Source organism: Macrotis lagotis, chromosome 4 (assembly GCF_037893015.1).
Source record: "Macrotis lagotis isolate mMagLag1 chromosome 4, bilby.v1.9.chrom.fasta, whole genome shotgun sequence".
NCBI lineage: Eukaryota > Metazoa > Chordata > Mammalia > Peramelemorphia > Peramelidae > Macrotis > Macrotis lagotis.
Window position 1 is genome coordinate 188927991 of NC_133661.1, and position 16356 is coordinate 188944346.

A 16356-nucleotide genomic window follows, 5' to 3' on the forward strand; every position below is an offset into this window, starting at 1 on the left:
AGAAGGTTAGTTTGGAGCCAATGTGCCGATTTCTCAATCTAATCATGGCTGCTTTCATCTCCTGATTCCTCAAGCTATAAATAATTGGATTCAGGAGAGGAGTGATAACTGAATAAAACACTGAAAGGAATTTGTCTAGACAATAATTACTATTTGGCCAAACATAAATTAAGATGACTGGTCCAAAGAAGAGAGTTAACACAGTGATGTGAGCACTCAGAGTGGACAGAACCTTACATAGCCCACTAGACGAACGATGCTGGACAGTGACTAAAATAACAATATAGGAGACAAGCAAAACAATGAAGGAGATCAGGGAAAGCAGCCCACCGTCAGCAAAGACAAGGAGCTCTAGGACATAAGTGTCAGTACAGGCAAGTTTCAACACTAGGGGAAGATCACCAAAAAAAAAAAAAAAAAAACATCATGAATTATATTAGGACCGCAAAAGGGCAAATTCACCATAAAGGCCATCTGACTCATGGTATGCACGAAGCCAACTGTCCATGACAGCAGCACACTTCCCACCAGAATTTGATGATTCATGATAGTTTTGTAATGGATGGGATTGCATGTTGAAACATACCTGTCAACAGCCATTACTATGAGAAGACTCATCTCACTACATCCAAGAAGATGACCTAGAAACATCTGTGCCATGCAGCCCCACAAAGAAATTGTTTTTCTCTCCCTAAAAAAAGTCTATAATAATCTTAGGGACAGTAATAGTGGAAAAAGTCATGTCAAAAAAGGACAGGTTGGCTAGAAGAAAATACATGGGAGTTGAGTGCAGGTGGGACTTAAAAGTCACTATAAGTATAATGAGATAGTTTCCAGCCAATATTGATGTATAGGCAAGGAAGAAGATCACAAAAAAGAAAAGCTCAAGCTCCCAAGAATTGGTGAGTCCCAACAAAATAAATTCATCTAACATAGAGTTATTCTTCATCTTCACCTACTTGATATACATCGAGGATCCAGAAGTTCTCTGTAGGAAATATAATCTGAAAGGAGTCACAATTTTAAGTGAGAATTCTTGAACATAGGGCAAAGGAAAAATATAACATCAAAAACAGATGATATTGAATGCTAAAACCTCTTGGAAACATTTTGGGCAATTATTCTCTATCAACTTCTCTTTCCTCAGACAGACCATCAATATTCATAGATAGAACAGTGTGTCTTTGTGAATATACTTATCAATAAATGAGTCAAGATTATACTGAATTCATCAATATATGGGTTAGTGTTAATGGTATCTAGTGAGTTTTCAGGTGTACAATAAATAGATTCTGGTGAGGACATAATAAAGGACATAACTTAAAACAACAACAAGAGCAACAATGTAGCATTGGATAGATATATTGTTATATTGTCAAATGGGAGCCAATAGCTCTCAGTGTGATTTGAAGAACATGAAAAATTGGTGTAATAAAAGTTCACATTGTACTGAATAAACCCTTTATGAGCAGGACTAAACTATCACCAGAACAAAATAAAAGAGGAAAAAATAATTGACATAATCTTAAATCAGTGCTACCCTTCTTCCTAATTAAGTGTCTCAGCATTTGAATTTAAACTTGATATATAAAGTCCTTTAAATCTAAAGAAAATTATATTTTCTCTATTCATCAGGAACATCTAAAATTTTTTTTGGATTCCCACTTCATCTTTAGATTTTCTTCATAATATTTCAAAACATTTTTGACCTGTGGTTTACCCTAAAAAATTGACTTCCTCAAATCACATATAATTTCTTTCAAATTCCTATTTATTCTTTCAGATATCCTTTGAATCTCTTTTCTCTTCTTCACTCCCCAAACTACCTAAGAATTCAGACATATCAACTTTCACTTTGATAAATGTTTGTTAAACTGAATTGGATTTTTTAAAAGTCTTCTAACTTGTATCATTGATATTAATTATTTCCATTTGCAAGCTATTTTTTCCACAAATAGCAAAATAACCTTCATAAGTAATATGAAATGTGACCAAGTCACCCTTTCGGCTCAATGCTTTCTAGTAGTTTTCTATTGCAAAAGGCATGAAATGTTACACATACTATGCTTTAGCATAGTGAAGATTATTTTTGGGTACCCCCCTCCAATACTATTTCCATTCTCTCTTATGGACTCAATTATCACTACTATATAGCTACAATCCAAATCAATATATTCACCCACTATCTTTATTTTGAACTCTAGCTCTACATTTCTATCTGAAAACTGACTCTCTGTCAGAATGTTCTGGCAAGCACCTGAAGCTCCAAGTCCACAGACTTGAAGGCACAATTTTCTATCACTTTTCTTCTTCAAGGTGGGGAATTTCAGATCCAATCAAAATATATTATATAAACATGTAATATGCTCTGTGTACTTCATTATATTATGCAGCAGAAAAGATAAAAAATAGCAAAATCTCTTCTTATAAGGGTCTAGATGCGAGAATAATGGAGAAAGTAACGTATATGATCATAGAACATAGAAAAATGATTCTCTATTTCTTAGGTCATCCTGAATCACTCTCCTTTATACTTTTGCTCAGTATCTTTTATGCTGGAAATATCTTTCATTAAATTTCTAAATTTATTGTTCATAAATAAGCAGCTAGATGACACAGTAGATGGGAAATTGGTTATGAAATCAGAAAAGACCTGCATTCAATCCTGTCCCAAAAGATACCCTGAGTCAGATGGGCTTAGTGAATGTACAGAAGCAATTCAGTTCACTTGTGACCCTGAATCCTCAGCTATACAATGGGGATAATAGCAGCAACCTTGTAGAGTTGTTGTGAGGATTAAGTATTTCTAAAATGCCTAGAAAATAGTAGGCACTCTACATTCTCAGTCCTTTATTTCCTTCTCTATAAATTATCTTCAGTTACCCAAATTGAAAACCTCAATATTAATTTTTACTTTCTTTAATCATCCTTCTCCCCCTTCCCCCAACCTCAGTTCAATCAATTGGAAATTCTAGTTGCCTTTAATCTTCTTATTCTAATTTTAATCTTAATTTCCTCCTCACAACTCAGCTCTTAATCCAGACCTGCATCACATTTCCCCTTGAGAAATGCTTTTTAATTGAATTGAAAGAAACAAAAATGGAAAATACATGAATCTGTAAGTTATTTATTCAACTCTTTCCTATATTTAAACCAGTTTTCACATAAAATAATTTTCCCAAATGATTACACTGGGTCAATAACCTACAGTTTTTTTAATGCTACAAGTAGACTATACTGTAAACTTTGAAACACAAAATCAAAGGCTAACTATGAATTGTAACTAAAAGGAACAGTTTTATCCATAATGATATCCTTTTGCCCTCTTCATCTCTGAGTAAAGACTATCTTCCATGTCTTGCTCGTACCCTCTCATCGTTGTTCCCTTTTCAAACCAACTCCCATGCCACTTCATCCACATAGTTTGACTTTTTCCACATCTTAATAATATCTCTCTTATGACATCATATTATTATATATTTTCTTATAATGCTGAATACTTTCCCTTTGTATCATATTTGTGCACATGAGAAGTAACATAATGGAGTAGGAAGAGTGCAGAATGTGAAAAAAATTAATGCTATCTCTGGGTCACAGAAAATTTTAGTGACCATGTTTAAATTATGTTACTAATTTCTATTTTTTCATCTGAAAAATGTTGATAATTATAGTTATAATGATTACATAGTAGGATTTTAGGAAGAATAAATAAATAAATATCCCATGTATATCTCTTAACTAACCTAAACATAGTATCAATACAAACAATTATTATTGTTGTATTCAATAGCCTTATGCTATTAAATTGTTAATTCTTTCAGGGTACAATGTATATAATTTTCTTTTTTTGTGTCTCAAAAGTAAGGGCCATGTCAAGAACATAGAAGGAGTCTTAAAAGTTTGAACAGAAATTTACCAACTAGATCAGGAAAATAAATGATAAACACATCTCCTGACTTTATGGTACTTGGAAATTATCATTCAAGTGCTACCTAAAAATGACTCATTTTTCTTGAAATCATTATTGAAATAGAATTGAAAGAGAAACCTGAAAACATCTAGAGTCATTTACTTGTTCAATTAATAAGGAAGTAGGCCTGGGACTGTTAAGTCATATTCACCCCTTTATTGGAGAGAACTTTTTTTTTATTTATTCACAAAATCTGTATGTAAAATTATTAGGTGATTATATACAAAAATCAAAGTATATTAATATTCATTTTCAACCTGCCAGATTTATCCAAAGGTCTCAAAATATATGAAGAGATTGAGGAATTGATGTTCATTAATTTCCACTGACTTCAGGAAAATAGGCTTATATATACTATCAGACAAGGGGAAAGTTATGAGAATAAACATTATTTAATAATTAACTAAATCAGAAGAACAAATCCCCCAAGGAGTTATTAAAGAAGCATAATTTTTCATACTTTTCCTCCTAACCTCCATGAGAAATATTAGTTGCATGGTCATTTACGTATTTTTTGACTTTTACCAAAGAACAAAAAGTATACATTTGAACCTGCATTGGAAACCAATCCTCTTTACATCATATGAAAACAGAGAAAAGACAATGATACAGCAATGATTAATAGTCATATTTTTATAAATACTTTTATAAATAAATTAATTATTTAATTAATCATACTTCATAAATTAATTAATTTCTCTTTTCAATAATTTGTCTTCTTCAACATTTTTTAAATATAAAAAACTGTCCTGAGTCAGGGATAAAAATTGAAGTCACCATCAATGAATTTCTAGTGGAGCAATGAGTCCTCAGAAAGTGGAAAATAATTCAGCAGGTTTTAATTTTTTATCAAGAAATAAAGCCTTTTCAAAACTCTATTACTTGCATAAGTGTTTGTATATTATCTCACTCATTAGACTGCAGGTTCTTTAAAAGCAGACACTGTCATTTGTCTTTACTGAAGTGTCCAGCACGTAATAGGCTCATAAATATTTTTTGACAATTAGTTAATCCCACTGCCCACTCTATACTCTGAGATACAAGAACACTGACCTCCTTGCTGTTCCTTAAAGAAGATATTCAATTTCCTGACGATGAATTTTTACTGCTTATTTCCCATTGCTGGAATTTTATCCCTTATCATCATCTTTTTTTAGTTTTCCCAGTTTCCTTCAAATATCATCTAAAATTCAACATTCAAAAAAAAGGTCAAAAACAAAACCTGTCCTGAGCTACCCAAAGGTTAATGCTTTCCTTCTCATATCATTTTTCAAAATTTATTTTTGTTTTTTGCAAAGCAGTGGGGATAAATGACCTGCCCAAGGTCACACAACTAGGTAATTATTAAGTGTCTTAGACTGGAGTTGAACTCAGGTTCTCCTGTCTCCAGGGCCCATAATCTATCCACTGCGCCATCTAGCTGTTCCTAAAATATTTTTTAAAATATTTTATTATAATTATTTTTATTTTTGTAAAATGACATTTTTTTACAGTAGCAAAATATTCTTTTTTAAGAGTTAACATAATAACCCTTCCCCCAAAAAGTAGACCCTCATAAGCAATAAAATAAAGGAAAGAAAAAATAATAATAATAATAAATGTGCTTCAGTCTGTGTTCCAACACCAAAAACTCTGTCGCAGGTGGATCACATTCTTTAGGATAAGTCCATCACAAAAGTTACTTCCATATTTTTGCACTGTTGCCATTGCTGATCGCAACTCCTTCCATTCATATTACATTACTACCATGAACTATATTTTGTTTCTCTTTTCACTCTGTCTCTGCTGTAGGGTAGTTGAGTGGTGCAGCAGACAGAGCCCCAGCCCTGGGGCCAAGAGGCCTTGAGCCCACATACTACACCTAAGGCCAGCAACCACCTGACCCTGTAATCACAGACAGGCCATCTAATCCCAGCCTCTTGCAAGAAGTAAAAAAAGAAAATGTGTTATATCTGACTACTCTCCCCAACAGTCCACCCTCTCCTCCATAGCTCACCTCCCCCCTTCCCCCTGATCCCCATTCTCTCCTTCTTAAGCTAGATATCTATACCCCATTGAATATATATGCTGTTTCTTCTCCAAGCCACCTCTGATGAGAGCAAAGGCTCCCACACTCCCCCTTGCTTTCCCCCCTTCCATATCATTGCAATAGATCATTGTAATAAAAAATCTTATTATATGAAATATTTTAGCCTATTCCACATCTCCTTTCTCTTACTCTGATTACATTTCTCTTTTAGACATTGACTCTATTTTACAATATATTATATCTTCAAATTCAGCTCTCTCCTTTGCTTCATCTATAAAAGCTCCTTCTACCTGCTCTATTAAATGAGAAGTTTCATATGAGTGTTATTAGGATCATTTTTCTATGCAGGAATACCTGCAGTTCATAATCATTAGGTCCCTCATATTTTGTCCTTCTCTTCCACTCTCTATGCTTAACCTAAGTCCTGTATTTGATGATCAAACTTTGTGTTCAGCTCTGGTTGCTTCAACAGAAATGATTAAAATTCCCCTGGTTCATTGAAAGTCCATTTCTTTCTCCTGGAAAAGGATGATCAATTTGTTTTTTTAACATTTTAACATTTTATTTGTTTTCCAATTATATACAATAGTAATATGCACCCATCATTTTTTGCAAAACTTTGAATTGTACAATTTTTACACCATACTCTCCCCGCCCCCAACAGAAGGCTCTCTGACAGTCTCTACATCGTTTCCATGCCATACATCGATGTAAATTGAATGTTATAAGAGTAAACATAAGAATAAACATAAACCCCCTCCCCTCCCAAGAAGATGAGAACTCTCAAGAATAAAGAGAGAAAAAAAAAATTGTAATTCAGTCTGTTCATATTTCAATGGCTCTTTCTATGAGGTGAGTTGCTTTCTTTATCATAAGTCAACCAGAGAAGTTGCTTCAAAATTTTTCCCACAGTTGCTATTACTAGCTCTACCTCCACTCTATTTCTCCCCACTCTCATTAATTCTATTCTTTCTCTCCTTTCATCCTGGCCCTGTCCAAAAGTGTGTTGAATCTGATTACCCTCTCCCTCGATATTCCCTCACTTCTATCACCTATTCCCCCATTCCCTCCCCCCATTCTCCCTCATCCCAGCCCTTTCTTCCCATCCTTCTCCAGGGAAAGATAGATTTACTCACCCTATTAAGTGTGTATGTTATTGCCTCTCTGAGCCATTTCTCATGAGAATAAAGGCTCACTCATTCCCTTTTCCCTTCCCCCATTCCACTCCATTGAAAAAAACATTTTCCTGACTCTTATTTGAAATATCTTAGCTCCTTCTTCCTCTCATTTCTCTTCCTACTAGTACTTCCCTTGATCACCCATTGACTCCTTCTTTTTTACTATATTATGCCACTATATTCCATTCTTTCCTATGCCTTGTCTATATATATGCTCCTTCTAACAGCTCTTATAAATGAGAAAGTTCATATGAGTTATCAATATCTTCTTCCTGTGCAGGATTACAAACAGTTCAACATCATCAAGTTCCTTGTAGTTAGTCCCTCTCTTCCACTCTTCCTATGGTTCTCTAGATCTTGTACTTGGAGATCAAACTTTCTATTTAGCTCTGGTCATCTCAATAGGAAAGTTTGAAAGTCCCCTGTTACATTGAAAATCCATCTTTTCCCTGAAAGAGGATGTTCAGTTTTGCTGGGTAGTTGATTCTCAGTTGTAAACCAAGATCTTTTGCCTTCCAGAATACATATTCCAATCCCTATGAGCCCTTAATGTAGAAGCTGCTAGATCCTCTGTAATCCTGACTATGGAGACTTGGTAGTTGAATTGTTTGTTTTTGGCACCTTTTAGAATTTTCTCTCTGATTTGGGAGTTTTGGAATTTGGCTATAATATTCCTATAAGATTTTCTTTTGGGATCTCTTTCAGGGGGTAACCAGTAAATGCTCTCTATTTATATTTTACCCTCAGCTTCTAGGATCACAAGGCAGTTTTGCTGTATTATTTCTTGAGAAATTAAATTTAGGCTCTTCTCCTGATTGTGGCTTTCAGAAAGCCCAATAATTTTAAAATTATTTCTTCTGGATCTGTTTTTGATGTCGGTTGTTTTTCTGATGAGATATTTCACACTGTCTTAAAATTTTTGCCATTTTTGGAGGTTTCATTTCTTCCTGCTTTCTCGCAAAGTCATCATCTGTCTTTAGTGCCATTTTTCATACGAAGGAGTTATTTTCTTTAGAGAGTTTTTTATCACCTCTGCCAGCTGACCAATTCTGCCTTTTAAGGCATTCTTCTCCACATTTGCCTTTTCTTTTTCTTTTTCCATTAGACCTAAAATGGTTTTTAACATATTATTTTCTTCAATATTTTTTGTATATCTTTCACCAAGCTTTTGTTTTGGTTTTCATGATTTTTCTGCTCTCATTTCTCTTCCCATTTGTTCCTCCAACTCCCTTAATTGCTTTTCAAAGTCTTTTTTGAGCTCATCCATAGTCTGAGGCCATTTTCTATTTCTCTTGGAGGTTTTGGATATGGAAGCTTTGATTTTGTTATCATCTGAGTATGTGTTTTGATCTTCCATGAAACTAAAGCAATTCTCTATGGCCAGATTCTTCTTTCTCCATTGTTTCCTCATTTCTTCACCCAAGGATGAATTTACAGCACTTCCAAGGGTTTGGGGTTGTTTCTTTTGGGGGGCGATACCCCACTGGGATGTTTATTCCTCCATGGTCTTATGCTCTCTATTTTGTGCTTTGATATGTAGATGACCACAGCACTACCCTCTGCTTTGGGACTATGAAGAGATGTCCAGCTTAGTTATTTAGTATAGATGCCCAAAGGGCAATATCTGAGTGTAGGCAAACAACAGAGTTCTACCCCAGGAAGAGCAGAGAACTCTCTGCACACTTCTCTTTCTGTCTCTGGGTGTGGAGGCTGCTTTCTCCCAATTCTCACTGCAGATTTCATGGCCATGCTCCTCACTGTGAACTCACCCAGTTGCAGCAGAGTTCTTTCACTGCCCCTTCAAGTTGTTGCTGGTGATCTATGAACTAGGCTGGGCTATACTGTGCTGCAGCTTTTTTCCCAATCCCCAGTCCTGGTGAAACATACTCCCAATCCCCAGTCCTGGTGAAACACACTTTTCCTGCAGAACTTCTAAGTTATCTTGGACTGGGAAAATGTATCACTCAGTCTTTCTGTAGGTTCTACCACTCTGAATTTTGACTAGATGCATCCTTTGTTTTTTTTTTGGGGGGGGGAAGGATTTGGAAATTCAGAGTTTTCAGAAAATGCTGCCTTCACTTCATGCAGCCATTTTGGCTCCACCCCGCGATGTTCAGTTTTGCTGGGTAGTTGAATCATATTTGAATTCTGAGCTCTTTTGCCTCCCTGAATATTATATTCTAAGCCCTATGATCACTCAATGTAGTTGCTGCTGAGTCCTGTGTGTTCCTGACTGAAACTCCAAGATATTTGAATTGTGTCCTTCTCGCTGATGGAATATTTTCTTTTTTTTACTAGGGAGTTCTGGAAATTGGCTGTAATATTGCTGGGGGTTGGGGTTGTTTTTGGATCTCTTACCAGAGGAGATCAATGGATTCTCTCAGTTTCTATTTTGCCCTCTGTTTCTACGATATCTGGGCAATTTTCCTGTAGAAATTCTTTCAAAATGAGGACAAAGCTCCTTTGCTGATCATGATGTTCAGGTATCCCAATAACTTTTAAATTATCTTTCTTTAATCTGTGTTCCAGATCAGTTGGTTTGTCAATGAGATGTCTCACATTTTCTTCTAATTTTTCATTATTTTGGTTTGGAAGTATTGTGTCAGACTTCTTCTACAGTCAACAGCTTCCTTTAGCTCCATTCTACATCTGAAGGATTTGTTTTCCTCAGAGTTTTCTTATCTCTTTTTTCCATCTGGCCAATTCTGCTTTTTAAAGCATTCTTCTCTTCAATAACTTTTTGAACTGTTTTATCCATTTTACCTATGCTGGTTTTTAACATGGTATTTTCTTCAACCTTTTTTTTACATATCCTTGACTAAGCTGATGAATTCTTTTTCATGTTTTTCCTGCATCTCTCTCATTTTTTCCCAATTTTTCTTATATCTCCCTTACTTGATTTTCAATTTTTTTATTTCTGTCACAGACTGAGCCCAATTTCCTTTTTTCTTGGAGCTTTTAGATGCAGAAGCTTGTACTTCATCATCTTCAGAGTGAGTAATTTGATCATTCTTCAGATCATAGACAATGCATTTCTCCATGGTGTTCCTCTTCTCTGTTTCCTCATTTCCCTAGCCTGTGACTGGTTTTGGGGTACTTTCTGAGCTTTCAGTATTATTGGGACACCCCCACACAACGATCTCAGTGTGTGAAGCTCTATCTCCCTCCCTGGTCTGTGAATAACCACAAGCTCAGCCCTTTGCCATGGGACTGAATTGGGAGGCCCTGTTGTTCTATGGGGGACCTAGACTGTGATTAGGATCTGAATATGATCAGAGCCCAAGAGTCCTGTTCCAGGTACAGAGGACAAATCTTGGAAGTCTCTCTCCACTCCCCTACCTTTGGTCAGCTGAGCACTCAAGGTTCAGTTGCCTGAGGTCTCCTGTTTACCAGCTCAGCCTGCTTCCTTTCTTAGATCTGGCTGCTGAGGCCACCACTGCTAGCTGAGTGCCCTGAGGGCTTGGCTTCAAATGCTCACTCTGGTAGAGGTTCCCCGCTGATCTTCTAAGTTATGCCCAGTGCTCCCAAGGTGTAGGTCAGGAAATTGCCCCTGCTGCAGTGAGCTGTGGTTCCCAGGTGCCCTGGGTGTTCTTTTACTCTGGCAGGTCACCCCTCTAACCCCAGGGATTGGAGTCTTTCCACTATTTTCCAGGTTACATTGTTTTGGAGAATTGCTTCACTGGATCCCTCTGTGGGTTCTGTCTCTTAAAAATTTAGTTAGAATCATTATTTTATGAATTTTGAAATATTATAGAAAGTGCCTCACCTAAGAGAGGCTCTTCTCCTGTCACCATCTTGGCTCTACCTCCCCAAATATTTTTAATATAGTATTTATACCTAATTTCTTTCTCCATATTTTTCAGTGAACTATTTATGAATAAATCATCAGTATTGATCAAAATCCTTAAAAATGCTTGTTGTGCCATCCACATCCAGAGGGGAAGAAAACCTAAAAGTAACACAACAGATGTTCACTTCTTTAAAACTTCTTATGTTTTTTCTTCCTATTACTGTGTATTCTTTCTTTTCCCATTGTCCAAATTCCTCAAACACAAAATAAGTAATACATAAATATGTTAAACACAAAAGTACATGTACAACTTTTTCAGGGGGTTGGTAAGGGAGGGTGGTAGAAAAATATGTAACCTATAAATATGAAAGTGGATGAATGTTGTAAAACATCCATAACATAAAATTGAAAATAAAATAAAATAATATTCAAAACATTTTGTATGTATTTAGAAAATACTAAATTTAAAGATACCATTTTAATAGATCAAAAATAAATGCTTACTGACTTTATATATTAGCAGAAATGTATATTGGTGCAAATATTATGGAAACCATAATGCAAAGTGAATATAATGCCTAAGACCTGTGATGCAGAGATTCTACTATTACCCATACACTTTCAGAATGACATTGACCAAAAGACAGTTTGAGAATAATGAATACCTGAAAACTTTGATCAAAAAGAAATGCTAGACTTCATTTTTCAGGATAGAATTAAGGAGAGCCACCTGGGATCCTGGAATCAGAGGGCAAAATAATAAATGAAAGAATCCATCGAATTCCTCCTGAAAGTAATTCCAAAATGAAAACACCAAAGAATATTGTGGCCAAACTCCAGAATTATCATATCAAGGAGAAAAACCTGCAACAGTCAGAAAGAAGCAATTCAAACACCAATGTGCCATAGACAGAATTACATAGGACTTAACTTAATCAACGTCAAATAATTGAAGGGTTTGGAATATGATATTACACAAAGCAAGGGAGGTTGAATTTCAACCAAGAATCAACTATTGAGAACAACTGAGCCTTCTCTTTCAGAAGAAAAGAGAGAAACTTAACAAAATGGGTGACTTTGAAACTTTCATGATGAAAAGACCAGAGCAGAACAGAAAATTTATTCTTCAAATAAGAGATTCAATAGATACATAAAAAAACTAAATAGAGGATACACGCAGATTAAAGATGAAAGATGGACCAAAAATTTATTATGCTTCAGCTATAGTGAAAGAAAAACAAGAGTAGAAATCCTTATCTCAGAAAAAGAGGTAGCAAACATAGATACCATTAAAAGAGATAAGGAAAGAAACTACATTCTCTTAAGAAGAACCATAGACAATTAAGTAATTTCAATATTTTTTAATTTTAATTTTTTTATTTTCATCCATTTGCATATGCATATTTCCAAAATAGAAAATTTCCCTCCACCCTTCCATTCCAAACCCCTCCCCTCAGTAGAGTACAGCATTTTACATTCACATTTTGTTAAACATGGTTGCAAACTAGTAATTTTTGCCATGAGGAATTAGGATTGAGGGAAAGAGAAATGAGACATATTTTTTTAGGTTTTTTTGGCAAGGCAAATGCGGTTCAGTGGCTTGCCCATGGCCACACAGCTAGGCAATTATTAAGTGTCTGAGACTGGATTTGAACCCAGGTACTCCTGACTCCAGGGCCAGTGCTTTAACCACTGTACCAACTAGCTGTCTGAGACAATTTTTATAAAGTGTTCATCAGATTTGGAAGGGGTATTTTTTTTCTGTGTCTTTCTTGTTTTTCTTCCTCTGTTTGGGGATAATGCAGACCATTAGCAGTCTAATACAGTTGTCCTAGCTCTCTGGACTGTCAGGAGGAGTTTTTTCCATTAAGAATATTCATCTCATAATGTTATTGATGTGTATATTTTTCTCTTGGCTCCCTTCACTAAGCATCAGATCCCATAAGATTTGCATTTCTCTAAACATAGTAATTTGGAGAATCATATGCTTATATATCTTTAATTTCTTCATTCGAAAACTGTTCATATCCTTTGACCATTTATCAATTGGGGAATGACTTGAGACCTTATAAATTTGATGCAATTCTTTATATATTTTAGAATTGAGACCTTTATCAGAATTCCTGGTTGTGAAGATTGTTTCCCAACCTTCTGCTGTTTTTCTAATTTTGATTTCATTAGTACAAAAACATTTTAATTTTATATAGTCAAAATCATTCATTTTGCAGTTTATAATGTGCTCTAATTCATGTTGAGTCATAAATTTATCCCTTCTCCATAAATCAGATAGATTAGTATGTTTGGTCTATTAATTTATCTGTGATATCACTCTTTATTTCTAAATCTTGTACCTATTTTTCCTTTATTTTGGTATAGGGAATAATTTCAATATTAAATGTATATGAACCAAGTGGTATTGCAACCAAATTCATAAGGTAGAATCTTAATGAATTTCAGGAAGCAAAACTCTACTGGTGGTGAATTTCATCCTCATTTTCTCAGGAATTAAATAAATCTAAACATAAAATAAGCAAGAAGTAAGTTAAGGAGATGAAAATAATGTTAAAAAAATTCAGATATAATAGATCTCTGGAGAAAAATTGAATAGGGAGTGAAAGGATATACTTTTTTCTGTGATACATGGCACCTACACAAATATTGACCATGTATTAGAACATATAAATCTCATAATCAAACACAGAAAGGCAGAAATATTAATTGTATACTTTTCAGGTCAAGATGCATTAAAAATCATGTGCAATAAAGGATCATGGAGAGACTGATCTAATACTAATTGGAAACTCAATAACAAAATATTGAAGAAGGAGTGGATCAAATAAAAAATCTTAGAAAGACTTAATGATTTCACCTAAGACAATGATAATGACAAGCTAACATTTCAATATGTATGAGATATAGTCAAAATAGTTCTTATTGAAAATATATCTCTAAATACTCACATGAACAAAATAGAAAAAATAGAAATCAATGAACTGAATATGCAACTTAAAAAGAGAAAGAACAAATTAAAAATTCTCAATTAAATACCAAATTAGAAATTCTGAAAATTAAAAGTGAAATCAATAAAATGAAAAGTAAAAAAAGAAACTATTGAACTGATAAATAAGCCAAGTGCACTTTATGAGAAAAAAACAATAAAATAGAATAATCTTTGGTTAACTTGATGAAAAAAGCGAATTCACCATCAATGAAGTGAGAATTAATAAAATAATTTGAACTTATTTTGCCCTACTGTAAGCCAATAAATTTGAAAAACTAAGTGTAATGAATAAATATTTACAAAAAATATGAATTGCCCCCAAAAAGCAGAAATTAAGCATTATAAAAATTCCATTTAAGAAATAGAAATTAAATAAGCCATCAATTAACTCCCAAAGAAAATAATCTTCACAGTGACATGTATTCATAATTGAATTCTACCAAACATTCAAGGAAAAATTTGTTCCAATTATATAAAAATTATTTGAAAAAAATAGGTAAAGAAGGAGGTCTGCCAAATTCCTTCTACGACATCAATTTGGTGCTGATACCTGAACAAAGAACAGTAAAAACAGGGAGAGAAAATTTTAGACCAATTTCCCTAATGATTATAAATGCAAAAAATTTTAAATAAAATATTAGCAAAATGATTACCACAAGTTATCTTTAAGATAAAAACTATGATCAACTAAGATTTATACCAGGAATGCAAGGGTGGTTCAATATTAGGAAAATAATGGCATAATTGACTATATAAATAATAAATGTATCAGAAAACATTATCTCAATATATTGCTGAAAAAGCTTTTGACAAAATATTACTTAAAATGATAAACAGTATCTACCTAAAATCATCAAAAAACATTATATGTAATTGGGATAAGTGTGGAACTTTCCCAGTATGATCAAGTGAGAAACAAAGAAACCCATTATCACCATCATTATTCAATATTTTATTTAGATATGTTAGCTTCAGCAATAAAGAAGAAAAAGAAATTGAAGTAATCAGATTGGTATTGAAGAAACAAAACTCTCACTCTTTGCAGAAAATATGGTATATGCCTAGAGAACCCTGGAAAATCATCTAAAAAACTATTGGAAACAGTAACTTCAGCAAAGGTGTAGGATATAAAATATGACCACGCCAATCCTCAGTATTTCTGTTTATTAATAGTAAGATAACAGCAGCATTGAAAGAGAAATCTCATTGAAAAAAAAAAAACTTCAGACTTCAAAAAGTACATGGGACTCTATCTGTCAATACAGATTCAGAAACTTTATGAAAATGACTGTAAATTACTTTTTGCATTAATGAAATCAGATCTAGATAACTGGGCAAATGTCAATCGCTTATTAGCAATCCACGTTAATATAATAAAAATGAAAATTCTACCTACATTAGTTATTTTTTTAGTGCCATACCAATTAAACTTCCAAAAAAAATTAATTTAGACTCCCGAGCTGGCGGCATAGCGTGAGGCTGCATGAGCGGAGCGACTACCCCAGATATCTTACACATTTCAGAGTGCCAGGCCTGGCTGGAAGGAATGCCTGAGTTCAGCTCCAGGCTGAGTCATTAGCTTTGTAACTCTAGAATGCCCAAATCAAAGGAACTTGTTTCTTCTAGCTCATCTGGGAGTGATTCTGACAGCAAAATTGACAAAAAGGCAAAGAGAAGAAAGCAAGCTCTTCCAGAAAAAACCATAAAGATCCAAAAAACAGGAGAAAAGTTCTAAAGCACCAGCTTCATCCAAGCAAAGCAGCAGAAGCCCAGATGATCATATGTTCCAGATTAGAAAAATGAGATATGTCAGTGTTCGGGACTTTAAAGGAAAAGTCCTAATTGATATTAGAGAATACTGGATGGATCAGGAAAGTGAAATGAAACCTGGTAGAAAAGGTATTTCTTTAAATCCAGAGCCATGGAGCCAGCTGAAGGAACAGATTTCTGATATTGATGATGCAGTAAGAAAACTGTAAAATCAGAGCCATATGAAAACCTGTACTGTTTTAGTTGTTTTAATCAGTCTTTTTACATTGGCTTTTGTTTTCTAAACTATTTGTTTTCCAAGCTATTTTATATTTGGATTGCGAAACAATTTGTAAGATGAATCCTTTTTTTAAATTAAAAGTGTATTCTGAGTGAAAAAAAATTAATTTAATGAGAAAAAAACTGGTAGCTAAATTTATATTGAGGAAAAAAAGGGTCAAGAATATCAAGGGAAATAATGAAAAACTGCAAAGGAAGGTGGCCAATCCATATCAGATCTAAAATTATATTGAATGTGTCTGGTACCAACTAAGAAACAGAGTGGTAGATCAGTGGAAGAGATTAGGTACAAAGGATATAGCAGTAAATTTCTAAAGTTTTTATTGTTTAATAAACCCA

At 34.2% G+C, this 16356-nt stretch overlaps 2 pseudogenes; one reads left to right on the forward strand and one right to left on the reverse strand.

Annotated features, from left to right (window-relative positions):
- LOC141520195 (olfactory receptor 4K13-like) overlaps positions 1-949 on the reverse strand; it is a 951-nt pseudogene extending 2 nt beyond the window's left edge.
- A 14613-nt stretch (positions 950-15562) lies between these two features.
- On the forward strand, positions 15563-16035 carry LOC141520196 (activated RNA polymerase II transcriptional coactivator p15 pseudogene; annotated as a pseudogene).
- The last annotated feature ends 321 nt before the right edge of the window (positions 16036-16356 follow it).